General features: G+C 41.4%; 2 long non-coding RNA genes across 11 annotated transcripts in view; one reads left to right on the top strand and one right to left on the bottom strand.

The window, feature by feature from the left end:
* LOC141573345 (uncharacterized) overlaps window positions 1-8550 on the bottom strand; it is a 28452-nt gene extending 19902 nt beyond the window's left edge. For 8 of the 9 annotated variants that reach the window (XR_012499013.1, XR_012499014.1, XR_012499011.1 and 5 more), the window contains exons 1-2: window positions 8410-8550; window positions 1670-1723 (exon numbers count right to left, since the gene is read on the bottom strand). This is a non-coding gene — a long non-coding RNA (uncharacterized LOC141573345). Of the gene's footprint in view, window positions 1-470; window positions 507-1669; window positions 1724-8409 lie in introns of all 9 variants that reach the window. The other variant, XR_012499012.1, reaches the window with a different exon arrangement.
* LOC141573346 (uncharacterized) lies at window positions 8526-22974 on the top strand. Of its 2 annotated transcripts, XR_012499020.1 has the most exons (4): window positions 8526-8630; window positions 9828-9962; window positions 10289-10424; window positions 22269-22972. It is a non-coding gene; the product is annotated as an uncharacterized LOC141573346 (long non-coding RNA). The 2 variants fall into 2 exon arrangements; XR_012499019.1 differs by lacking the exon at window positions 8526-8630 and having other exon boundaries at window positions 8751-9962; window positions 22269-22974.
* The last annotated feature ends 4533 nt before the right edge of the window (window positions 22975-27507 follow it).

Genomic DNA, 27507 nt, shown 5'->3' with positions numbered 1-27507 from the left:
CAGAGAAAACCAGGAGGTGAGGCTGAGTTTCTGCTAAAGTTAAGGATTATTGACTGTACCAGCAATTTTGTAATTAGGGAAGGGTTAGAAAGGGCTCTGACAGCAGAAAGGAAGAAACAGAGGGAGGTCTAACTCTAATTCACCTGCATAGTTTATTTGCTAAGGTCTTGGGTAAAGAAAAAAAAAATGATATGGCTCAGGAGGGCATGATCAGCCCGGCGTAAACCAATTCAGTGAATAAGAGAGCAGGACCACCCTTTTCAAAGGAAGACAATGTGTAGTCTTGAAGGCAAAGCCTTCATTAGCTCCAGCTTGTAAAAATAGTAGATCAAGCGACAGACCAAATTAAACCCTGGGTGTCACTCACAAAGCACATTCAGAGAAACTGCCCACAAATCGGCCAGTGCTGGTGAAACTCATCAACGCACATTAAACCCTGTATTTCACACTATTCGGACCATGGAGCCTACCTGTTCACCCTCTGGACCAGTTTCACCAACCACACCCTGCAATGAATACAATACTCTTTTTAGTATTTTGAGATTTTTAACTATATAATTTCAAGTGAACCAACTCCCCTTTGGGGCTGATGGGTAAGAACAAGTGTGGATAATGTGTCAGAAGAGAAATGCCATCTTCTCACCACCTAGCAAGTGTCACGAATGACCTGGAGAAACAAACAACTGTCCAAAACCTCACTGGCCACTTGAAGTGATCTCTGACCACATTCATGTAAAATGTGGCGAGTAGGAATGTAAATTTACAACTAAATAGGAAGTGTGACTACAGTTAAAATTTTCACTTTACTTGGCTTTTATTTTTTCCCTTCTAAAAAATTATTGCATTAGTAGATGTCTAGCTTCTTAACCTCCACTCTCAGTACTTTAAGATATCTTTCTGGATAGCTCTCTATGATAATTTCTAGAAAAATTCTCCACTGGGCCCAAAGCAAGCCTGGTTTCTCAACATAGCAGAAATCAGCCTTCCAAACAAGGAACCTTCTGGACGGCTTGAGAGCTCACCCTGTCACCTTTCATTCCTGGAAGTCCAGGGGGGCCAGGAACGCTGGGGAGGCCAGCGCTACCGAAAGAACCCTGAAGGACAAGCACAGAGTCCCCAGAAGCACAGTTACTGCAACACAGAAAACACACAAGCCAGACACGGCCTCAGGTGTGTTGACTCCTGAGGGCTGGGCTCGGTTTAACCCTGCTCCTCCCACCTGCCACGTTCTCAGGAGAAGAGAGCCCGTCCCCCCTCCCTCCACCCCACCTCTGAGGTCTTCAGTCCCGTGCTTTATGCGCCTCCCCAGCTGTGGGCTCTTTCACAGCCCCGCTCGCTGCGTGAACAAGCCTGCTTGGGGACAAGGCAGCATTCACGCACAGTCCTCTCCAATTCCAAGAGCAACCAGAGGCCACACGGAGCCCTCCACATCTCCCCCAGTTTTAAAATAAATGCTACCAGCCACGTAGATTGAAATACCCTCTGGGGGTCTCCTAGATTTAACTGGAAATCTCACATTTACCTTTTCACACACTCACCCAGGAAGAGAAATCAAGGAAGGGTGACGAAATCACCCTCTGTAACTTGTTTTTCTCTCCTGGATTTTTTTTTAATTTATTGCATTTTATAGGAAGCAAATAAGCTGCTGGAGACTAGAAATATTACTTACCAGTTTACCTGGTGGTCCTGAGGGTCTGACTGGCCCTACTTCACTTCGACTGCCCTGGAAAAACACAAACACGATGGTCAACCGGACAGTCTACCAAAATGCACATGTGTAATCCCTGCATCAGTAAAATAACATTCGACCTAGGTTTTTGTTTAAGTATAAAAGTCATCAAGGTATTCCCCCATCTTCAACCGAAGGAGAGACCTTTATATAAAATGCCTGCAGCCCCCTCAGTGTTCATCCTTCCATACATATTCGAGGGCTGTACACTGTGGTACAGACCTTTCAACAGAAGTCACATCCCATACCTCTACAGGAAATGGCAATCAGGAATTTCCAGCGTCCAAATCACAACCTAACTTAGATCATGGTTATTTTGTGTACATGTTTTATCCTCTCGTTTAGACTTATGTGTTCCTGAGGTATAGACATATTAAAACTTTGAATTCTACTTTTATGTCTAAAACACAGAGCAAATTTCAGGTCTACAGTAGGCTTCAAAGCAATACCTGACAAATGATCTTGAACCTCAAAAGAGTGAAAAAACAGGCACAGGACAGAGATGTTTCCCTATAAACTACTACTTCAAAAAGACACAGAGAGTAGAAATGTGTCAAGTTTCTGAAATAAAAAATGATTCATTCTATTCATGCTTGTTCTAAACATGCCTTAAAAGGTTAAACATATTTTGGAAAGTACAATTTATAATGAAGATATACCAAAAGCGACACTTTTGTGAGCCAATTTCAGTTTTTTATTGGAAACTCCAAGCCCTTTGAGTAAAGGAAACACATGAACTCTTCCATTTTTTAACCTGAGAACTTCATACACTTTTATGCAGGCTGATAAAAGCTCGTTTCATTTCAAAAGACTATGAAAGTAGTCTTTTGAGTTTGTTTTCTTTTTAAAGGACATAACAATTTCATATTAATGCTTAATATTTGTAAATGCTTCTGATAAGATTATCCTGACCTGACCCATATGCTAGTCATTTATCTATAAATAGAAGGAAATGTCAAGACCCATAAGCCTTCCAAAGTTTCAACTGCTCTAAAGGATTAAGAAGTGTTTGTCAAGTTATAAGTCTCTCACTATGAGCTGTCATTTCATGGCAGCTGATTCTTATGACTTACAGCTGATTTAAACAAGATGCTCTTGAATGCTTTTCAAAATCTTTTATATACACATTCTGCCTAATATATGAGCCTGGATGATGACATTGGTCCTTAACCCTGTGAGCAGCTTAGGAGCCAGAAGCCATGCCTGACAAGGATGGATGCTGGGAAGATGTCAGTCACATGGAAACCAACCTCGGTGATAGATTCTTCAATCTGTCTCTACCCATAAAGACTGGGTTCCACCGCATTAATTCGACCCAGCAATTCAAAGTTCAAGACAGAGTTTCTCCAGTATATCTGCTCTGCTGGCATTTCCAAATAATTTCTGAACTGCATCATGACTGAAATCCTAAATGTCACTGTGCTAATGTGACTTTAATCCACAGAACAATTAATAGTCCTTGGCAGGAAACGTCATTAATCCAATCAAAAAAAGAAAGAAAGTTCTTTGCACAACCTCAAGTATTCATTTCTAAACAAATGAACTGTTATGCCATCGTATCCAAAATGAAGATGATTAATACAGTTTTTTTTCTCTTCCACAAACCAAAGGGCTAAATTAAAATAAAGGATTCTATAACCTTTCATTCACTTTGGGAGAGATTAATTTTCTTCCTAGTCAAAGGCATAGCTTTACTCTGCTGGAATCTCATTTTCTCCATCTTTCATGAGCTCTTACTATTCAGTTCAGAAGTCTTTCCCAACCCCTGGCAGGCCCTTGGTAACACCTACGAATGGCTCAGAACCCAGTTTAGACAGCCTGCCCTGCTGAGCTTCTTCAGCCACGACACTGCCACACACACAGGACCAGGGAAAAGACCGGTGAAGTCATGGGCATTTACTCTGCTGTCACTGCACACATAGACAGCATGTGGGTCTTCATTTTTATTTCACTTCCATCCTATAATCCTTGGCTAGTATTTCTATAGAAATCAACTCGCTGTGAAAAAGGGGAATGCTTATTTTCACAACAATAGTCAAATAGCTACGAAAAGAGTATTAGGACAAGATTTTTCTGATGGCCATCTTATGATTTCTATATGTTCTAAAACCATGCATATTCTTTCTCTAAGTTCTGGAATTCCACCTGGAACTAAGGTGAGCATGAGGAATCAAGACGTAAGTAGTAATCTCTGAAAACGTACATCTGATGAAATACGTCCTGCCAGGAGCAATTCACCATAAACTGGTAACCACAAGTGTGCTAAATAAATGATAAATCTCCTATGTTTCAATAGCTGTGGTGAAACCATATTCTCAGATGTGGGCAACAGAGGCTGGTGGGGAAGTGGCGATCCTGCCCAGTGGCTAATATTTACAAATTCCAGGACAAAAGTTTTGACCTTTAACAAAAGAATTGGAAGGAACCAGGAAAAAAGGTAAAACCGTATTAAAAATGTGAAGACCATAAGAAATGCTCTATTTTTCTCTTGGATGCTCTGTGTCACCATGTATATCCCCAACATGTTCAGACACATCTGCCAAAATTCATCCCTATTTCAGAAGCCGATCAAGGCTTTTTTTAAAAAAGATGCAGACCCTCTACCAGTGATTCCTAACTCTGGCTGTGCACTGAAATCCCCTGGGGAGTTTTCAGAAATATATTTCACTGGTGTCTTCCACCCCTCCACTCTCTCTCTCCCTCCACACCCCATCTCTTTGCCCTGATCCTGATTCAGCAGGTCTGGGGTAAGACCCAGGGATTTGTTGGGGCTGATGTTCTGTTGGTGTGTCTTCACCAGCTCCACTTAGACTTTTGTTAAATGCTTGTTGTGAAAGTTCCATAAATACTGACATGTAAAATCTGTGAAAGATATTTTGTGCCGTTAGAATTTGCCAAGCTAACTTCAAATAAAAAACATTCAGTGGAGACTTGACTTATGGAGGCATCAGAGGGTGGAGAGGAGGACATGGACCCAGAGCCCTGTGGCCAGGTCTGAAGTCTGGCTCTGCTATGCAGCAGGGAACTCCAGGCTCACAACTCAATCTCTCTGGGCCTTAGTTTCTTCATCTGTAAAATGGGTTTTTTTCGAGGATTAAGTAGTCACATGATGCACTTAGAACAATGTCCAGCTCATAGCAAGCACTGCAGATGTGGTAGTTATTATGTTTACCCAAGGTTTTATTTAAGGTTCTATCCAAGGAATAGAGAAATCAATCAAAATTACGTGATTTAAAAAAATTTTTGTTTTGTTTTCTGGAGGAGGTAATTAGGTTTATTTATTTGTTTGTTTGTTTACTTAAATTTAACAGACGTATTGGGGATCAAACCCATGATCTCATGCATGCTAAGCATGCACTCTACCACTGAGCTATACCCACCCCCTCAAAATTATGTTTTTAATCAAATGTTTAACTGAATGTTCTTTGCCTTCCAAATCTCCCAAAACTCTTTAAAAGCACAAATCATGCTTGCAAAAAACAAGTCTCTAGACCTCAATTCTTGAGCTTCTGTCAAGATCACTGATAACAAGAAGGCACCATCTTTGTAAACAAATACTGAGAGCTACTTTGTAAAACTGATTTCAGTAAATACAAATACTTCATTGTGGATGTCTCCCTTTTAAAATGGAACTACTATATATATATATATATACACACACACACATATACACACACATACATACATATATATACACATACATAAATGAATAGCTTTGCTGTACACCTGAAACTAACATGGTAAATCAACTACACTTCAATAAAAAATAAAATTAAAAAAATTAACGGAACTTCTAAAATATCACAGAAAGCATAAACTTCATTATACTTGTGTTGTCATAATTATTTCACCAAGAGAAGTGAATTTGATTTCACTGGGCTCTAGACTGTGACGTCTGATTGTCATTGCATTTGCCTGATTACCAAACATGCTAACCAGCTGAAGAATGAACGTTATCCTTACTTAGCACCTCGCCAACTTTAGAAGTGGTTAATTATAAATCACTGTACTTAGTCTGTATTATACACTGAATGCCTCTTTCTGGCAAAAAGGATGTTCAACCCAGAAGGTCAGTTATGCTTTCTATAGACTGTTGCTTCTACAAAGCCATTTTCATATTAACACTGGAAGATCATATTAGTCCTACTACAAGGATGCTTTTTAAGTTTGCCACGAAGATATTTTAAAAAGCGATCCAATGTTACAGCACTGTGTCATTTGTATTTCCCTCTGGTGTAGGGTTAAATACTCCCTCTCACACTGAGGCAGACCACAGTCCGTTCGCACCATAACCATCACAGCTGCATCACAGGCCGCTGACCGGGGAGCACTCCAGGGCCTGGCGGGGCAGGGAGCCAGCTCAGGCCAGCAGCGGCACGCCAGGTGGGGCCTCTTAGTTGAAGCTGCTGGTGACGGGTTAGGGATGGGGGGCTTCAAGAGAAACGAGAACTCCCGGATGTCCCAGACCCCGGGGGGGTATAACCTTCAGAAAACCGCGGGTCGATCAGCATGGCACTCATCTCAGTCAAATCACAAGGGCAGAGCAAGCACAACCCATACAGCAAAAGCCCTGGCAAGTTCTGAGAAGCCCGGAAGAGGAAAACGGGCCAGGAGCCGTTCCACGGTAGGACCAAATCAGAGGCTCCAGCCACCTGCCAGCTCTAAACCAGGAGCCACCCAGACCCAGGTGTAAACCCCATGGAGCGTGATGAGGAAAACCAGAAGCACAGTCCAAATGGTAAAGATACGTGTTCACAGGTAATCACTAGAGATGCCCAAAACGCCAATATGTTTTGCTGTGTCATTGGCAAAATTTGATGGATTAATGGTTGGGGGGGGGTGTCACACTTAATTTCAAAGACGTGCTTCAGTTACCCTTGGCCATTTAGTAGGACACCTTAGAAGCAGGTTTCATTCCTTCTACTCAGCTTCTCAAATTGAGATTGCAGGAAAAACAGATCAAACTCGTGATGAAGAGTTGAAAATGTGTGAGCTTACTACTAAAAGGAGTTTAATGATGTAAAACGAAAGAACAAATGTATCTTTCAGAACGGAGTAGATTTGGCGTTAAAACTTCACTCTGGAACTATATATATAAAACCTCTCATGACACTTCTCTGAAAATTTTATAGTAGGTGGGTGAGAAGTCAATTATCATGAACAGAGGCAGCATAGCAGGATTCACTGGACCTCCCATTCAGTTTATTTCGAGGAGTATTTCTTGAGCATGACCTTACGGCAGGACCGAGGACAGAGATGCAGGGAACACAAACGTGGATCAGACTGTCCCTGTCTCCCTTCAGTTTCCACACCACAAGGCAAAAAGGGAGATTCCGAATAAGGAGAGATCCCTTCTTATCTGGGAGACAGGGTGTGATCAGGGATGGTTTCACTGCAGAATTAACATTTCAACTACATCTAGGAGGGCATAGGAGACTTTGAGTCAGAGAAACAGACAGAGGCCATCTAAGAGCAGGGTGTGGCAAAAGCAAACAGGCCGCTGAGAAGCACAGAAAGTACTGAGCACAACCTCCAAGGCAGGCAGAAATGGGAAGTAAAACTGGGGGATAAACAGACAGCTCTGTCTTCTTCACTGTCAGTGGAAATCCGCTGAGGATGTTTAAACGAGGAAGCAAAGGGACAACGGAAGCTGTACTTGGCAAAACCCAGTGTGGAGGTATGAGCAGACTGGGAGCACGACCATTCCCCAGACGTTAGTGTCTGTCACCAGGACTGTGGGAACATGGCTGCAGTTCTAGGGGGAGGTCACAGATGGCAGGCATCCTGCTATTTGCAAGAATCCTGGAGAAAAAAGAACTATCCCAGTCCAAAGATCAAAAGTGCCCTGCTGGGAGACACAGGTACAAGGAGGATAGACGGGAGCTATAAGGCAATGATCAAGCAGCAGTGAACTATCGCGAGAGCCAGGGAAGTGAACGTGGGCTGGGAAAGGAAGAATCAAATCTGAGGCTGTAAAAGAGAGGAGGTAAATGACTAACAGACCCAGGAAAAGATGCTCAACATCGCTAATTAATAGAGAAATGCAGATCAAAACTACTATGAGGTATCACCTCACACCAGTCAGAAAGGTCATCATTCAAGTCCACAAAGGATAAATGCTGGAGAGGCTGTGGAGAAAAGGGAACCCTCCCACACTGTTGGTGGGAATGTAGTTTTGTGCAGCCACTGTGGAGAACAGGAGGGAGATTCCTCAGAAGACGAAAAACACACTTGTCAAAAGCTTTGGATCTCGGGGGCAGGCCAACAAGCTCCCAAAGGCCGGGCCTCGCCCCTTCTTCTGCCGCAGCTCGCTGGTGCCCCACAGGGTCCGGGGCGGCCTCCGCTCCCAAGGCGGGCCCACCTGCGCGGGAAGGCCGTGGCCTGAGGGCCAGTCTGAGGTGCTCCGGGGCCGTCCAGCGCCCTCCCACCTCCCGGGGCTGCTCCCACTCTCCCAAACCCGCATATGAGCGGCTGCCAAGAAAGACGCGGGGTTCAGTGAATACTAATGTTGGGGGGGCATCCCAACCAGGGCGGCGGGCCTGGGACCCGCCTCAGGGTCCTAACGGGCCGCGAGGCCTGGGCCTCACCTCCGCAGCCCTCCCTGTGCGCCTCCCCAGCTGCACAGCCCAGGCCTCACCCGCCGACTCCCGACCTGCGCGCCCGCACCAGCGCCCCCTTACCTGCCCGGCGACGGCAGCACAGGCGACAGCAGGCGGCGGGCGGCCCAGAACCCGGGCCGCCTTCCTCCTCAGGAAGCTGGTCCGGGGGCACCCGGCTCCCGCCCAGCTTCCACACGCTCTGGGCGCGCTCCCGCGTCCGCGCGCGCCGGCGTGCGTGTCGGTGCGCGCCCCTCCCCCTCCTACCCTCAGCACGGACGCTAGGCTGCGGCTCCTGCGGCAGGGTCCCTGCGGGCGGGGCGGCGGGGCGGCGGGGCGGCGGGGCGGCGGGGCGGCGGGGCGGCGGGGCGGCGGGGCGGCGGGGCGGCGGGGCGGCGGGGCGGCGGGGCGGCGGGGCGGCGGGGCGGGCCCACTCCGCGGCCAGGGCTGGCCAGGTCCCCAACCCCAACGCCCCCACCCCGCACCCCACAGGATCCCAGCACCCAACTAGAACCACCACCGCCCCGGGCCAGGCCACATTCCCCAGCCCCACTCCCCCTGCTCGCCCACCCTAACCCAGTCACTGCCTCCCCACCCCCTGCCAGGCCCGGTCCCGGACTGATCGGACCCTCAAGACAAGGCTCCTTCTCCTCACCCCTAAGTCCTCGCCCCCGTCTACGCCCCGCTACGTCCTAAGCTACAGCCCCCACAAACCAAGCGGACCTCTCCTGCGTCACCCCAGGTCCCCCCACCATCCAGAAGTAGTCCCCTCACCCTTCACCCAGGAATTAACCCCCAACCCTCAGCCGAGTCACTTCCATTCCCAGCGACCCCTCACCGCGGCATCCCCCACACCCGGAGTGCACCCATACCCCAGCGGACCCCCTCACCCCTCACCTCGCGGGGGAGGGGCGGTCCGGGTTCCGATCACCTCGGCGACAGCCGCCAGACAGGGATACTGGGCAGAGTGGGGGCACACAGCCCTGTGTCCCAGGTTCCCGGCCGGGGCGGGCGGGGGCTGCAGGCCGTTCCAATTCCTGCCTGGGTGTCCGGCCCCACCCCCACGCCCCCACCCCTCTCCCCGTGCCCAGTGCCTCTTCTGAGCCCATGGGTCAGGGTGGTCCCGGGCTGCAAACCTCTCGCCAGTGGGCCTTGGGTGCTTGATGGTGCTGCCGGGAGGGAGGGGGCAGCCCGGCCCCGGGATGGACAGCAGGCGGCGGGCTGCCCTGGGAGAGCCAGTCGACTTGCTCCCATCTCCCCCGCTGCCTGGCTTGGGGGCAGCCTCTGCTGCCCCAGCTTCCTGGAAAGAATTTCTCTCTGTCAGCCTGCTCCTGGGAGGCAGTCGGGGTGTGCTCAGGCGACGGCAGGATTGGGGCTGCCCCATGCTAGAGCGGGGATTTGCTCCCATTTCCCACTGTCAGTGTCGCTGCCCCCGCCCATGCATAATAGTCAAAACAGTTTTCTTAATATAAATATCCAACTATATTAAATCCCATCCCTAGGACTGCTTGGAACAAATGTGAGCTATTTGAAAACAAAGAAGACTATTATGGAAATAGAAGAGGAGTCTGAAGGGATTCAGTTTCTTAAGGGCAGTGGAACTTCTGTCTTAAGGATTGACAGCTTAGAACCCACTGGTAAGAAATGTGAGGGCCATGAGTTGACAGGTTACTATGCTTATAATTAGAATTTTTAGAAAAATTAATTTATAACTATTGTGGAGCCTCCTTTACTGAGGTATGTAGACAGATTTAATATCTTCCTAGAAGGTTTAAAATTACACCTCTGGAGAAGCCTTATATCTTTACATGTTGTGAATGTAAAACTATACTTACTTGGTGGGTAAGAGTAAAATATGTTTTAAATTTTTTCAAGTTTTTTTATATAATGTTAATAGATGTATCATTAAATTAATTTTATCAAAACTCTATGTTAATAAAATATATTTGTGCTTTTCGTTTAGATATAGTAGTTTCTGAGCTCAATCACAGTGTTCTTGGATTAGGATTGGATGCAGTAGAAGAACAAGAGAAAAGGAGCAATTTTTTGAGAAAGGCTTAATATCTTCCACGGATTATTCAAGATTAAATAAGGAATACGTGCGTAATATAAGTATAATATACACTAATCATTAAATGATTTTTGTGTCTTTCTGTATTTTTCAAAGGCTGGTCTATGCATGGACTTAAATGTGTTGATATTTTAACAGGCAAAAGTTAAACCTTATTTTTAACTCTCTCTGTTCATTATTTTGGTTGGAGTTTCGTGTGTGTGTGTGTGTATACATACACATATATACATATACATATATACATATGGAACATGTTGATTTGTATTTGTATTTGAGAGCCTCCAAATATCTGAAATTTCATGCCTGAGATACTATTTAATCTAATAGCACTTTGCCCAAAAGACCTAACTAAGAAAGTAATTTATTAAGTGATTTTCCACATATAAGGTAGATAAGAGAACCCAGGTAGCTCTTGTAAACTCAGGGGAGATCGGACCAGAAAGGGAAGGAGGAACCAGGCAGTGAAGACTGACTGGGCTTGTGTCCTGCCTTTGTGTGTGGTCGGCCCTGACGCTGATCAAGAGACCTCATCTGTCTTGAGAATCCTGCTGGTTGACTGAGCTGGTGCTCTGAAAGTGCCGTAGACCTTTGGCATTCTCAAGACTTTGGTGAAACCTGATCTCTTTAATTTCCTCAGTTTCAGTTTTTCATTTAATTTTTTAAAATATAAATGGAAGTCAGATTACAGTTTAAGATTTTAAGAACACCTTTAAGAACACCAAACTATAATTAGACAAAGTGGCAGGAGACTCACAGCCTCCGGTTATGAGAGTGCCTGTTCTCACGACGCGTAGATTTTTTACACGGTGGACAAAGCAATGACTGTCATGAACTGTGTGGGGTCTGAGGTTTTTACTCTTCTTCCAAGCCAACAAGTCAGCCTGCCAGTTTTGTGGCTGCTGACAGTAGATGCAAGATTTCTGGGGCAGAAGCAAAAGGATTTTATTTCTTACCACAAAAGAAGTACCAGAATGTCACGGTTTTTTGCCTGGGTTTCCCATGCCCCGCAAGGTTCGCGAGGTCCATGGTGGCTGTCCATGTGTGCGGTGGGCTGCTTGACAGGAGAGCGTCACTGAGTCTGGGCAGCCACTGCTTTATTTTCAAAACAGTTTCCTCATAGCTTCCAAATATTTAGCTTTTGACAGGAGTGCTTGGGAGGACATTTGTATTGTTAGAGACGTTTTTTAAATTTCCACAAAGGATTGCACGAAAATGTACTGTTAACATGCAATGCTCAGTTAAGTAAATTTGTTTTAGTAATCAAGCTAACATGGAACTAACTGAAGATAAACAAGAGAATGAATTAAAACACTAAGAACTGGCAGGTAATTTCACTGGGTTTAAAATTTAAAGTATTTGAAAAGATAATATAGCTTTCAGTAAGGACATTGATAAGAGAAAAATACTTAAAAGGAAAATTGTATTACTTTGGAAAGAGCTTGAACAGGTAGGGTGAGTTGCCTATGTTACAGGCTGAACTACTAAGGAATTGTAAGTGCACTGCTGCCTCATTTATTGGGAGTGGGTAATAGACCCATGGAGAAGACAGAAAAGGGATTTTTATGCTTGGACCAGGGGAATCTGTAAAGCCAGGACAAGTATCTCCAAAGCATGGTTAGGGTGGGGTATCTTTTTCCATCTTCCAACTTTTAATGTGTCTGTTTTTATATTTAAATTGGTTTTCTTGTAGATAGCATATAGCTGAGTTTTGCTTTTATATCCAATCTGACAATCTCTGACTTTCCATTGAGATGTTTGTACCCTTTGCAAAAATATACTCACTGGTATGGTTATTTCCTGTTTTGCCATTAATTTTTATCTTTCCATCTTTTTTTGTTATTCCTTTTGTCCTGTATTTTTTTGGATTTGTATTTATAGCATTCCGTCTTAGCCCTTGTCTTGGCCTGTCAGTTGCACTTCTCTGCTGTGTTTTCTCTTAGTTGTCCTTTGATTCACAATATGCATCTTTATCTTGTTAGAGTCTAATTTCAAATAACACTATACCACTTTATATGAGTCTTAACAACCATCAACTACCTCCAATCTTTTTGCTATTTTTGGCATACATTTTTCTATATATCTTAGAAACCCCATGATGTATTATTATTGTTGTTATTATTATTGTTGTTGTTGTTGTTGTTGTTGTTTTTAACAGTCTGTTACCATTTTTTTTTTTTACTTTTAAGGAAGATTAAAAGTTTATGCTTATATAAAAATTTATATTTATCCACATATTTACCATTCCCAGTGACTTGCATTCCTTCATGTAGATTTGAATTTCTTTCTTGTTTTACTTTTTAAAATAAGATATAGTTGGTTTATATAGCATTGTATTAGTTTCAGGTGTACAATATAGTGATTTAATATCTCTATACATTGTGAAATGATCACCCCAATAAGTCTAGTTAACATCTGTCACCTTACATAATTACAAGAAAATTATTTTTTCTTGTTATGAGAACTTTTAAGATCTATTCTCTTAGCATCTTTAAAATAGTTGCTATCTAGTATTATTTTAAGTTTCTATCTAGTATTTTTCTTCAGCATGAAGAACCTCCTTTAACAAGATTTCTTATAGTGCGGGTCTACTAGGAATAAATTTTCTCAGTGTTCATTTGTCTGAAAACATATTTTGCCTCTGTTTTTGAAGAACATTTTTGCTTGATTTAAAATATTAGGTAGTTTTCTTTTCTTTGAGCAACTTAATTTTTTCATTCTCTTGTCCCCTAACATTATTTCTCATGAGAAGTCAGTGGTAATTCCTATTATTGTGGTTTTGTACATATTGCGTCTTTTTACCCCACTGTTTTGAAAATTTTCTCCTTATGCCAATTTTGTGACAGTTTGATTATGATGTATCTTGGTGTGCTTTTCTTGCATTTATCCTGTTTGGAGGTGGTTGAGCATCAATTGATCTGTGAATTTATAGTTTCCATCAAAATGAAAAATGTTTTTGCCATTAATTCTTCAAGTATCATTTGCTTTCTGATCCTAACTACAAGTATATTAGAAAGTTACATTTTGTCCCTCAGGTCACTAAGACTTTCATTTTTTTAAAGCATTTTTTCCTCTTTGCTTCAGTTTTTATTGCTATGTCTTCAAGTTCACTGATTTTTTTTCTTTAATTTTTTGTTAATTCATTGAATGATTCTTTTTTCTTTCTCTATGGAAGTTCTTTTGGATGTTTTTTCCCATCTCTTTAGTATGTTTGCTCATGTTCTATTTTGTTTGTTTTTTTTTCAGGTCTTCAACGTTGTGCACATTCTGCTGATCCCAGTATTCGTTCATTTCTTGGTCTCTTTCTATTGACCGCTTCTTCTCCTAATTGTGGTCACTTTTTCCTCCTTGTAATTCTGGTGATTTTTTAAATTGTGTGTTGTATGTATTGTAGATTTTTACATTGTTGAGTGTCTAGATTTTATTTCCTTCTTTTAAAGAGTGTTGAGCTTTGTGCTGGCAGGTGGCTTGATCCTTTCAAGGCTTTTCTTATGCTTTGTTATGGGGAGTCCAGAGTAGTTTTTATTCTAGTAGAACTTGACACTGCTTCCAACGCATAGCTTCTCAGAGGTTTCTACTGAATGCCTCTGCTGAACAACAAGAATTTTTTTTCCACTGAAGTTGGTTCAGAGTCTCCTTACCCATGTGAACTCTGGGAATTGTCCAGCCAGCAGCTTTTCAGACGTTCTTTGCTCAACCTGCGTATAAATGACTTAGTTTTCAGGAAAGACTCAAGGGGACCCCATGCGGATTTCTAGTGCTCTGTTTCTACATAGGTGCCTCCTCTCTTTATTGCTGCCCTGTGGATTCTCATCACCTTATCTTTTCTGTACTCTTATCTCTGTCTCCTTAACACGTGAGGCTGTCCTGATCTCCCCCTCCCTGCTCAGCGCTCCAGAGTATGCATACCTTCAGGTACTCAGCTCACTGGTTTATCTTTGCTTAGGAATCATATTTTTGTGCTGCTGGTTGTCCAGTGTCTGAGAACAGTTGTTTCATATATTTTGTCCCGTCGACTCATCATTTACAAAGTCCTTGAAATTCAAGATGGCAGAGGAGAAAGTCCTCTGGATTACATCATAGTTAAATTAAAACTTTCAGCCAGATTTTCCAACAGAGAATGAAAATGTTTCCAAGTGTATCTTTTAGATCTTTTACATTGAGTATTATTTAGTTATTTACTATTTATGCAAGTAATATTTTCAAAGTTGCAAGGGTATAGAATATAATAGTAGACATAGTACCTTGAATGGGTGACAGCTTCCTGTCAAAAAGATCAGAACAATAAAAATTAACACTCTTACTATTTTCCAGTGTTAAGAGCTGGGTATTATTATCTCTGTTTCTCATACGAGAACCAGTTTCTTAACTGGATATTTTTGTTTCACTTTTCATGTGAACACAGCTTGCCTTCATATCCCTTTCTGACTCTCTGACCCGCTGCTTTCCTTCCTTCTGTTTCTTGTCTATCTCATTTCTCTGTGTGGCGACCAATGACATTTTCTTGCTTCAAACCTAGCTTATTTATGACAGGTTCCTGCAGAGGGGGTTGGTCATTTATACGTTGGACATACAGTGTTTGCCTGTAGACTGTTCAGTTACTAAGTGCAACTAGCAAAATATAGTTTTAAAAAGTGTATATTAGATTAACACTTCACTTTTCTTAATCAGAAGTAGTATTTGGCTTTATTAACTTTTGGTTCAGAATAAGTGTAACACATGCAATAATAATACTAACAAAGATAATTATTATTACTAAACATAATCAGCAACCCTCTGAAACATATACTACGATTATCCCCACTTTACAGATGGGAAAAACGAGGCAAAGAGGGTTTGTGACCTGCTGACGGTTCTATAGCTGACAGTGATAGAACCAGGAATTGAATCCAAGCCTTCTGGCCCCTGGTTAGGCTCCTAAGCATTTTGCTGTCCCACCAGAGCTGTTCTTACACTGCTTCTTTGTAGTGACACAAACACTACCTCCCCTTCCATTGACTTCAGTTAGTTCCCAAACCCTAAGTAGTTGTCTGAGTTTATGGTCATACCCTCCCATGTCTCCTCTCTCCTTGTTTATCATCTTTACTTAAGCAAAACTAATCGCTGAGATTCTTAAAATTCAATGAGTCTCACCTGGACTATTAGAATCTTAATCATTTGACATTGGTCCTAGAGCCTAGGATTTGTCTAATGCAAAGTAATTTCTCGGTAACTGTTTTGAATTTAATTATGTCTTCTGATACTCAGAAAACCCCAGGCAGGGTTCTTCCACATATGGAAGAGAAAGGAGGTGAGCTTCTCAGCCTCAGAATATAGACATTGACATACTTAACCAGCTACCCTAGCTTACCCGCCTAAGTCGCAGTGCCCGTGCTGTTCCGCCCTTGTATTCCCTGTGAACTAAAGTGGGGATATTCTGTTAAGCAGGTCTCACAGAAAGCATCTGTATTTAACTTACTCATTTGCAGACTTTCTTTGCTAATTACACTCAAGTTGTCCCCTCCATTCTAAGAGAAGACTGAAGGACAGTCATTCCAGATGCAGACTCTCTAGTACCTCCTGCAGTCTTTCTCCCATCAGGCCATCCTGTCTCTGAATGTGATCTACTTTTTGAGATACAAGTAAGATTATGTTTATTTCTAGCATGATCAGTTTCACTCTGAAAAGGCCGTTCCTCATCTACAGCCCACAGCCCACTTCAGTCTCAGTCAATCCTTTGATTGAAGGGCTATAAACAACAAATTAAAAATGGACGAAGAGGTCCTGGCCGGATAGTCCCTGCCCACTCTCACCACAAGTAGTCTGATGGCATCATGTTGACACAGACACAGCTTTTCCTTCTGCTGCAAAGCCATCGAGATGCAAGCTGGGACTTGAGCTGAGAAGTGCCTGGGAATGGGGAACAGTAGAGGTCATTTAAGGCTCGTATTCACCTGAGAGAGGGGTCAGAGACCAACTTTTCATGAGCACTGCTCACGGGTTACAGTAGAGACACCTATAAAGACCCCAAAAAATCAACTTAAAAAAATAAGCAAAATCCAACCTTTTGTTTGAGTGTCTGGATTTCACAAAGTGCTGCCTTTTGTAAGTAAGCAGTATGAGATTTTTGTCTTTAAAAATCAAGTAATTAAAGTGTCTTTTAAAGATATGAAATCTTTTAAATAACACTAGGAATTTGTAGTTGGTTAATGCAAAATATTAAAAGATATAAAGCTCATAACTATTTGAAAGTACCAGACACAAAATAAACCTAAATCTTATGAATTGTATTCTCATTAAATCTTTGCCCCCAAAAGTATGTTCTTAGAAGTATCTTTATGTTTAACTAAATCACTTTTCTGCAAACTTATTTTGGATATCAACAATCTTTTCCTGGAATTTGACTTGACACTATTTGACAGTCCTTGTATTTTTTAAAACTATTTTCTTCAGAAAATTACATTTTCTGATTTTGAAGATGAGGAAGAAATTAATGCACCTTTGACTCCTAAAGAAGAGACTAATTGCAAAGAAAATTCCAAATCAGAAAAGATAAATTGTACCCAAACAGGTGTGTATCAGTCATACGTCTGACAGTCTGGAAACTTCTTTCATCGCCTTAGCTGGCCGTTGCTGCATGAAGAACCCTACTGCAGAGTTCTTCATAGTCTGCTCATTGCTGTGACGTTGCAGGTCTCGTCACACTCGATTAGACTTGTTCTTAACTCAGGACGTCAGTGTAAATCTTAATGAAATACATGGCAGTTGGTGATTTTGCAAAGGTTTTCTTTCGACAAGTTTCCTGAAGCTTTCGAACTTGAAAACTTTATGAAGATCTCGAATCTGATTTCTGAGCAGGTGTATTAAGTTACACTTTCTTCGGTAGGTCTTAGTCCTGTGAAGTGCAGCACGTACCCTTCCTCAGTATTTGTGCTAGTAGTGACATTACTGTCTAAAACTCACTTGGCTAGGATCATGAATTCGATTATTGTGTTCACATTCGATGTCACTGTACCCTAGTTCTCTCATTTCTCAGGTCCTGCCAAGAACCGGCTACTAGGCCTGGCCAAGGGCGCTGCTCCACGCCCCCTGCCAGGCAGAACTGACCCTTGAAGCTGTCTGATAGTAGCCAGTGGGGCAGTTACTATTCATTACGCTGGTCTTGATCTGACGACAGTCTCTCTGGGGACTGTGTGTTAGGACTTGATGTTTTGAACATACATGAAACCATGTATTCTCTAAATAAAAGCAAGGATCCCTTACTGGGTGTTAAGAAATACACTTTTTTTTTTGAGTTTGCCTAATACTTTGTCCTTGGGTGTCTCTATGTCACTCAGTTTGGGAGAGAAGAGAATATGACCTTAGAAGTACATGAAGATTAATGTGATCTGATGATTGGAAATTTAATAGGATTCACACTTAGAATACAGTGATTACAGTATTTTGTATTATGATCATTTCTGTTGGAAAAATAAGTGGGTCAGCAGAAGGCACAGTAGTTTGGTGTGTTAAGAAAATCTAGCCTGTGTGAAAACGTGTCGCCTGAATGTGGAAGCCTAGCAGAGAGCCCTCTGGGTACGCGTCAAAGCAGGAAGGCGCGGGAGCCCTGCGGTCGCGGGCCACTCCCACACTCTGCCTGTCCAGGTGGGGGACGCAGGGGACCCTAGTGACGAAACTTGCTCTAAGGGAAAGTGTAGTTTTGACAAGTTTCAATTATTGCCCTTTGATGACCTGCCTTTTGAAGATTTTTGTCTCAAAATGTAGATGAAACGATGAGTACAAGTACTATTTGATTGTTAATTTTGAACATTAAGGGGAAATGACTGGTGATGTTAAAATGACAGGGATCTCACATGAATCAGACATCTTACCTTGGAGTTCAAGAAATGGGAGAATTTCTGAGCAAGGAAGATGCACAGATGGCGTCTAGATACTTCAAATAAGGCTCATGAAGGCCTGAGTTATTCCCTGGTAGTTGCCGAGGTGCTGGGGAGACTTTCGGAAGCTCTCTCACAGCTACATTCTCTAGTCTTACAGGGTTATTGGTGAATGAGAGCAATGAAAGTAATCTAGAAAGCACATTTCTTGATCTTTTCATGTTAGAGTAAAGCACTGGCTTTCAAATTTTGTTACTGTTTGCATTGTGATTATTTTATGTAACTTTGATTTCAAATCATATAATCATTTTCTTTTTAAACTAAAGAAGAAGAGAGAACTGGCATGGTGGCTAATGACAGGTTTAACCAGTAACTTTCAAACCGCCTTTAAACGAATTATTTTATAAGATGAGAATTACAGAGGCTTCCATGGGTTGCTTAGAGGAAAAAAGAGAAAGGATTCAGGTTGAACTAGGTTATCAAGGACCTGGGAGTGTATGGTTATATATTTAATAGATAATAGTGTCTGTTAATTCCAAATTCCTAATCTAGCAAAAGACTGAGCTGATTACTTTTTTTAAAATCTTTTTTCTTTTTAAAGTAGGGTTGTTTGAGATCTCTTCTTCTTTGTTCTTTTTCTTTTAAAAAAAATTTCTTTGCTTTTTTTTTTTTAGATTCCACATATGAGCGATCTCATATGGTATTTTTCTTTCTGTTTCTGGCTTACTTCACTTAGAATGACATTCTCCAGAAACCAGGAACTTCCATGTTGCTGCAAATGGCATTATGTTGTCAGTTTTTATGGCTGAGTAGTATTCCATTGTAGAAATACACCACATCTTCTTTATCTAGTCATCTGTTGATGGATATTTAGGCTGTTCCATGTCTTGGCTATTGTACATAGTGCTGTTGTGAACACTGGGGTGCATGTGTCTTTCTGAATTATATTTTTCTCTGGATAAATGCCCAGGAGTGAGATTGCTGGATCATATGGTAAGTCTATTTTTAGGTTTTTAAGGAACCTCCATACTGTCCTCCATAGTGGCTGCACCAATTTACATTCCCACCAACAGCGTAGGAGGATTCCTTTTTCTCTACACCCTCTCCAGCATTTATCGTTCGTGGACTTATGGCCATTCTGATTGGTGTGAGGTGATATGTCATTGTAGTTTTGATTTGCATTTCTCTAACAATTAGTGATGTTCTTTTCATGTGCTTGTTGGCCATCTCTGTGTTTTCTTTGGAGAAATGTCTATTTAGGTCATCTGACCATTTTTTAATTGGGTTACTTGGTTTTTTTTATATTAAGGTGTATGAGCTGTTTGTATATTTTGGAAATTAGCCCTTGTCGGTCACATCATTTACACAATATTTGCGAATATGTTCTCCCATACTGTAGGTTGTCTTTTCGTTTTGCTGATGGTATCCTTAGCTGTGTAAAAGCTTTTAATTTCAATTAGATCCCATTTGTTTATTTTGGCTTTTATTTCCATTACTCTAGGAGCTAGTTCAGAAAATACATTGCTGTGATTTATGTCCAAGAGTGTTCTTCCTATGACTCCTCCCATTTTTTATGCCAAAGGCAGCATACTGTGTACAGCTGTATCTTACATTTGTTCACTTAACTATATATCCTGGAGCTCTTTCTAAATCAGTAAACAGAGATCTTCCTCATTCAGTTTTTCAGCTGCGGGGTACTCTGCTGCATGGATACACACAATTAACCAGCCTTTTCAAGTGGGATACTTTATTTCTACTCTTTTGCTATTGCAAACAATGCTGCAATGTACATGTGACATTCCATGTATGAGCAGGTGTATCTGTAGGATTCACCTGGGCCACATATCAAAGGCATCTATAATTTAAGTAGAAATGGCCTCCATCTCTTTCAATTAAAGAGAAAGGGTTTAAAAAATAAATTTAAAGGCACTGTGTACACATATTTTTATTGTGATTAAACATACAGAACATAAAACTTACCATTTGAACCATTTTTAAGTGTACAGTTCATTGGCACCTAGTACATTTACATTATTGCACAACCATCATCACTGTCCATCTCCAGAACGTTCTCATCCGTCCATCCTGAAACTCTGCAACCTCTAAATGCTAACTCCCTTTTCTTCCTCCACGCTAGTCCCTGGTAACGAGCATTCCACTTTCTTTCTGTATGAATTTGACTATTTATTCTAAGTACTTCATATGAATAGAATCATACATTATTTGTCCTTTTGTGTCTGGCTTATGTCTTCAAAACTTCATTCACCTTGTAGCAGGTGTCATCATTTCCTGTTCAAAGCTGAACAACATTCCATTGTATGGATAGACCACATTTCGTTTATCCATTCAACCATTCATGGACTTTTGGGTGGTTTCTAGCTTTTGATTACTGTGAATAAGCACATTTTTAAAAACAGAGGTACGTTTCTCATTCACCCCATCCCCAAGGCCCTTACCCAAAGAAATCTGATGCCAGTATTTTTGTTTGTGGTTCCAGAGTCAGTCTCTGAAAATGTAAGCATTTTAGATACAAAAAACAGCTTCCTGTGTACATTGTCCTGAACCTTGTTTTTATCTCCAATGGACAATACATCTTGGAGGTTGTCCATATCAGTACCTATTGATCTGCCTTGAAATTTTTTCAAGTATATATTTTTAATTTGAGCTGGAGCTGTCTTCTGAGTGCAAAAGCTTTTAAGTTTGATTAGGTGCCATTTGTTTATTTTGGCTTTGATTTCTTTTGCCTTGGGAGGCTGATCTGTGAAAGTATCACTACAATTTGTGTCTGAGAATGCTTTGCCTATGTTCTCTTCTAGGAGCTTTTTTAGTGCCATGTCTTATATTTAAGTCTATAAGCCATTTTGAGTTTATTTTTCTGTATAGTGTGAGGGAGTGTTCTAACTTCATTGGTTTACATGGGGCTGTTCAGCTTTCCCAGCACCACTTGCTGAAGAGACTGTCTTTTCTCCATTGTGTATTCTCACGCCCTTTGTTGAAGATTAAGTGACCATAGGTGTGTGGGTTTATTTCTGGGCTCTCTATTCTGTTCCATTCATCTATATGTCTTTTTGTGTGTGTGTGTGTGTGTGTGTGTGTGCGCCAAAACATGCTGTTTTGATTACTGTAGCTTTGTAGTATTGTCTAAAGTCAGGAAAGTTTATGTCTCCAGCTCTGTTCTTTTAGCAATGTTTGTACAGCGTTAGCAATTCTGGGTCTTTTGTGGTTCCATATAAGTTTTAGGATTATTTGTTCTAGCTCTGTGAAAAATGTCATGGGTAACTTGATAAAGATTGCATTAAATCGGTAGATAGCTTTGTGTAATATGATCATTTTAATAATATTAATTCTTCCAATCCAAAAGCAGGGGATATCTTTCCAATTCTTTGTATCATCTTCAGTTTCCTTTATCAGTGTTTTATAGTTCTCAGCATATGGGTCTTTCACATCCTTGGTTAGATTTATTCCTAGGGTTTTTTTGTGTATTTTTTTTTAGATGCAATTTTAAATGGGATTTTTTTTTTATTTCTGATATGTCATTGTTAGTGTAAAGAAAGGCAACAGACTTCTGTGTATTGCTCCTGTATGCTGCTACCTTGCTGAATTCATTTATTAGTTCCAACAGTTTTTGTGTGGAGTCTTTAGGGTTTTCTACACAGGGTATCCTGTTATCTGCATACAGTGACAGTGTTACCTCTGCCCTTCCAGTTTGGATCCCTTCTATTTCTTTTTCTTTTCCAATTGCTGTGGCTGGGGCTTCCAGTACTATGTTGAATAGAAATGTTGAGAATCGGCATCCTTGAGTGCTTTAACAACCTTTAACAGATGTGCTGAGTTTTCATATGAAGATGCCAGGCCTCAAGTAGAATTTGATACAGGGAAGACCCAAATCCTTTTCAGCACCATGAAAATGGACCCACTGAGTCTAAAGGACTAGACATGCAAATAGAAGACAAATGGTTTAGGCTGAATGGTCTTCGAAGAAAACTAACATCGTCTTTGTCTTATGTGTTTTTCCATAGGTGCCAGCCTGAGGCCCTTTATGATGGGGAACTGCAACAAGACCCCAAGGACCCAAAACCTCCAGTTTGCATGACGAGAGCCCATCCTCCCAACCTGTGATACTGAGCAGAAGAGAACGTCTGTGCTCATCTGAGTGGACCTGCTAGGCATTCTAGAACATGGGCAGGAACCAAGAGGTGCAAACCTCCCCTTAAAGAAAGGAAACTGTTTCTCAGAGAAAGGAGATGGTTTTCAGGCTGAGAGGCTTGTAGAGGGGATTGGATAAAGGCAGAAAGCAAATCAAAGGTGACAAAGCCAGGAGTGGGGAAGGACAGATTCAGGGAGGGAAGCATCTATATTAGCTATACCAGGACTGACCAAGAAATGAAATGTAAATTTTTAAATTGTCTTTGAGAAATATGCTATTAAATTGTTCAGAAATTTTTTGAAGATAATTATTAACATTAAATTTCATATAAGCCAGGCACAATATCATCTTAAATCTTCTGGCAGCCATAATTTTAAAAAGTAAAAAGAAACAAGTAAAATTAATTTTAACAAGATATTCAAAATATTGTTATTTCAAAATATAATAAATACAAATATATTAATTAACTATTTTACATTTTTGTACTAAGTCATTTGAAATCCTGTGTGTATTTGGCACATTATTTCTATTCATATGGTAAATTTTCATTGGTAATATTCAGTCTCATTTAGATTTCATAAAATTCACAATTGAAAAACTAGATTCATGTGTGCAACTTATTTCAAACATATTTAGAAGTTTTCCAATAACTGGATTGTATATGTCTTTTACTTAAATTTAATTAAATTTAAATTAAACAAAATTTAAAATTCATTTCCTCAGTCACATGAGCCACGTTTCAAGAACTCCTGAAGAAAAAAAAACATAGGTGAAGGGGTGGCTGTGCTTATTCTAAAGTTGCAGTAATTAAGGCAATGTGGTGTTGATGTTGGGACAGAGAAACAGACATTAGAACAGGAACAAATCTAAACCTAAAACAAACATGCATACACGTGAAATTTTTAACCATTTTTAAAATTTGTTTATGTATTTATTTTGTAATATCATATTTTTAATTGAAGTATAGTTGATGTACAGTATGATATGTTACAGGTATACAATATAGAGATTCACAATGTTTTAAAGGTTATAGTCCACTTACAGTGATTATAAAATATGGGCTCTTTTCCCTACACTGTACAACACAGCCTTGCGGCTCATTGTGTACGTGATACTTTGTACCTCCTAATCCTCCACCTCCATCCTGGCCCTCCCCCTCCCCTCTCCCCGCTGGTAACCACGAACTAGTTCCTTCTCTACATCTGTGAGTCTGTTTTCTTTTCTGTTACATTCCCTAGTTTGTTGTATATTTTTTAGATTCCACATATAAGTGATATTTTACAGTATTTGTCTTTGTCTGTCTGACTTATTTCACTTAGCATAATGCCCTCCAAGTCCATCCGTGCTGCACACCAGACACTAATACAAAATATTTAATCAACTGCACTTCAATTAAAAAGTAAATAATGAACCAACCGAATCATTTAAAATATGAGCAGAAGAACTGAACAGACATTTCTCCAAAAGAAGAAATGCAGATGGCCCACAGGAACATGAAAAATTGTTCAGCATCACTAATATCAGGGAAATGCAAATCAAAATCACAGTGAGACATCATCTCACACCTGTCAGAATGGCCATCACCAAAAAGAGCACCAATAACAAATGTCGGCAAGGACGTGGAGACAAGGGAACCTTTGTACACTGTTGGGGGGAATGTAAATTGGTGCAGCCACCATGGAGAACAATATGGAGGTTTCTCAAAAACGTAACAATAGAACCACCATATGGCTCAGCAATTTCATTCCTGGGCATGTGTCCGAGAAAAACAAAAACATTAATTCAAAAGATACATACACCCTACTATTAACAGCAACATTATTTATAATTGCCAAAATATGGAAGCATCCTAAGTGCACATAAATACATGAGTGGATAAATAAGATGTAGCATATATATGTAATGGAATACAGCTCACCCATTAAAAAAGGGTGTTTTGTCATTTGCAGCCCTTCATTCATTTTTTTTTTTAACTTCAAAAACCAGAATTTTAGGGGGGAGGATATAGCTCAAGTGGAAGAGTGCATGCTCATGCTTAGCATACATGAGGTCCTGGGTTCAATCCCCAGTACCTCCTCCAAAAATAAATAAATAAACCTAATTACCCCTACAAAAAAATAAATAAAAATTTTTTAAAAATTAAAATTTTATAACTTTATTTATATTTATAACTTGCATAAATAAACATTTCCATTGCATCAAAAACAACAAAATATCTAGAAATAAACATAACCTATACTCTGAAAACTGTAAAACTTTGGTGAAGGAAATTGAAGATGATACAAAGAAATGGAAAGATATCCTGTGCTCTTGGATTGGAAGAATCAACATTATCAAAATGGCCATACTACCCAAAGCAATCTACAGATCCAATGCAACCCTTGTCAAAATACTCACATGTTCCATAGAACTAGAAAAAAAATTCCAAAATTTATATGGAACCATAGAAAACCATGAACTGCCAAAGAAATTTTTTATAGGTCTATTTTTTTCTCTTTCTTCTTTTTGTTCTCTTTTCTTAGGGTTTGATGACTAGAGAAGTTCCTTTAACATTTATTGTCAAGCTGCTTTGGTGGTGCTGAATTCTTTTAGCTTTTGTTTGTCTGTGATGCTGTGATTTCTCCATCAAATTCGAATGAGAGCCTTGCTGGATAGAATATTCTTGGTTGTAAGTTTTTGCCTTTGATCAGTTTAAATATATCGTGCCACTCCCTTCTGGCCAGTACAGTGTCTGCTAAAAACTCAGCTGATAACCTTATGAGAGTTCCCTTGTATGTTCTTTGTTGATTTTCTCTTGATAATTTTAATATTTTCTCCTTATCTTGAATTTCTGTCAGTTTGATGACTATGTGCCTTGGTGCGTTCTTCTTTGGGTTGATCCTGTGTGAACTCTCTGCATATCCTGGACTTGGGTGACTGTTTACTTTCCCAGGTTGGGGAAGTTTTTGGTTATTATCTCTCCAAAATTTTTCTCTGGTCCTTTCTCTCTCTCTTCTCTTTCTGGGACCCCTATAATGCAAATATTAGAGTGCTTCATGCTGTCCCAGAGTTCTCTTAAACTAACCTCATTTCTTTTCATTCTTTTTTCTGTTCTGCAGTAGTGATTTCCACTAATCTGTCTTCTAGCCCGCTGATCCATTCTTCTGCCTTATTTAGTCTATTCTTGGTTCCTTCTAGAGTGTTATTCATTCAGTGATTTTATTCTTCAACTCTGTTTGGGTGTTCTTTATATTTTCCAACTCTGCTAAGAACTTCCCTCTGTGCATCTGTACTCTTGAGTTCTCTGAGCATCTTGGCCATCATTACTTTAAACTCTTTCTCGCATAAATTGCCTGTCTCCTCATCAGTTATTTCTTCTGGGAATTTATCTTGTGCCTTTGCCTGGGAGATATTCCTCTGCTGCCTCATATTGTCTGTCTTTCTATTTGTATTTTTAGGTAGGTTAGTTACATTTCTTGACCTTGGAGAAGTGGCCCTCTGGGAGACGTCCTATGTGTCCCAGCAGCACACTCCTCTCTTGTCACCCAAGGGTCAGGGTCCAGCTGGTCCCAGTGTAGAGTCTGGCCTGTTTGTGGATTCCTTCCACAGGCTTTGGGGTTGTTATTTTCTTACTTTTGATATCTGCCCCCTGGTGGATGAGGCTGGGCTAAAGGCTTATGCAGGGTTCCTGGCGGGAGGAGCCAGTGCCTGCCCACTGCTGGGTGAAACTTGGTCCTGGACCTCTGGTGGGTAGGGCGCTGTCTAGAGGTGTTTGTGGCTCGGGAGGTCTGCTGATGGGTGAGGCTGTGTTCCCACCCAGTAAGTTGTTTGGCCTGAGGCTTCCCAGCCCTTAAGCCTACAGGCTGTTGGGTGGGGCTAAGTCTTGGTGCCAATGACGCAATCAAGATGTCAGCTTCCAGGAGAGCTCATGTGGATGAACACTCCGGGAATGTCCATCACCAGCTTTTATGTCCTCAGCATAAGCCACAGCCACCCCCTACATCCTCAGGAGTACTTCTAAAACAAGCAAACAGTTCTGACCCAGGTTCCTATGAAATTGTTGGGTGAGAATAGGTTCTTGCCTCGTGCAGGACAGAATTCAAGAGCAAAGCATGGCAAAGTGAAGGCAGGTTTATTTAGAGACACACACACTCCATAGGCAGGGTGTGGACACTCTGACTCAGAAGGGAAAACAGCTTAGGAGATACACACTCCATAGGCAGAGTGTGGGCCACATCAGAAGGCAAGAGAGAGAGAGAGAGAGAGCACATCCACGAGGTGCGGAGTTGTTAGGTTTTGTGGGCTTGGTTATTTCGTATACTAATGAGCAGGACGATTATTCCAACTACTCTGGGGGACGGTCGAGGATTTCCAGGAAACGCCCCCACCCACTTTTTGACCTTATATGGTCAGCCTGGGAACTGTCACAGCACATGTGGGTTCACCATGAGGCTCAAGGTCAACTGGAAGTCAAATCTTCTGCCATCTTGGTTCTAGCCAGTTTGTCCTGTCCTCACTTGCTATGTAATTCCTCCAATGGTTGTGCCCTGTCCCCTTTCCTCCCACTTCAAAATCACTGACTCTGCCCTTGGACCTAGTGGATGCAAGATTCTGTGTATGCTTCCCAAGAGAACAAAGTCTCTGTTTCCCTGAGTCCTGTGGGCTCCTGGGGTTAAGCCCCACTGGCCTTCAAAGCCAGATGTCCTGGGGTCTCCTACTCCTCCCAGTGCCAGACCCCCAGGCTGGGGAGCCTGACATGGGGCTTAGAGCTCTCACTCCTGTGGGAGGGCCTCTGCGACTCAACAAATCTTCAGCTTGTGGGTCGCCCACCCAGGGGTATGGGGCCCAATTATACCGCGAGCACGCCCCTCCTGCCATCCTGCTGTGGTTCCCTCTTTATGTTTCCAGTTGAATACACATGAAATTTTGATGTGACAAAATTTACATTATTAATCAGTGTGGAAAGGACACACTATTCAACAAATAGTGCCGGGACAATTGATTATCCAAATGCAAAAGAAAGAAAGAGAGAAGGAAGGAGAAAGGAAGGCAAACATTGGACGCTCCCATTCCTGGCACCACAGAGGACCAAGTATCACAGAGACCGCCCCTGATGCAGCGCAGCCATAAAC

Source organism: Camelus bactrianus, chromosome 15 (assembly GCF_048773025.1).
Source record: "Camelus bactrianus isolate YW-2024 breed Bactrian camel chromosome 15, ASM4877302v1, whole genome shotgun sequence".
NCBI lineage: Eukaryota > Metazoa > Chordata > Mammalia > Artiodactyla > Camelidae > Camelus > Camelus bactrianus.
This window is presented reverse-complemented; position numbering and strand designations above follow the sequence as displayed.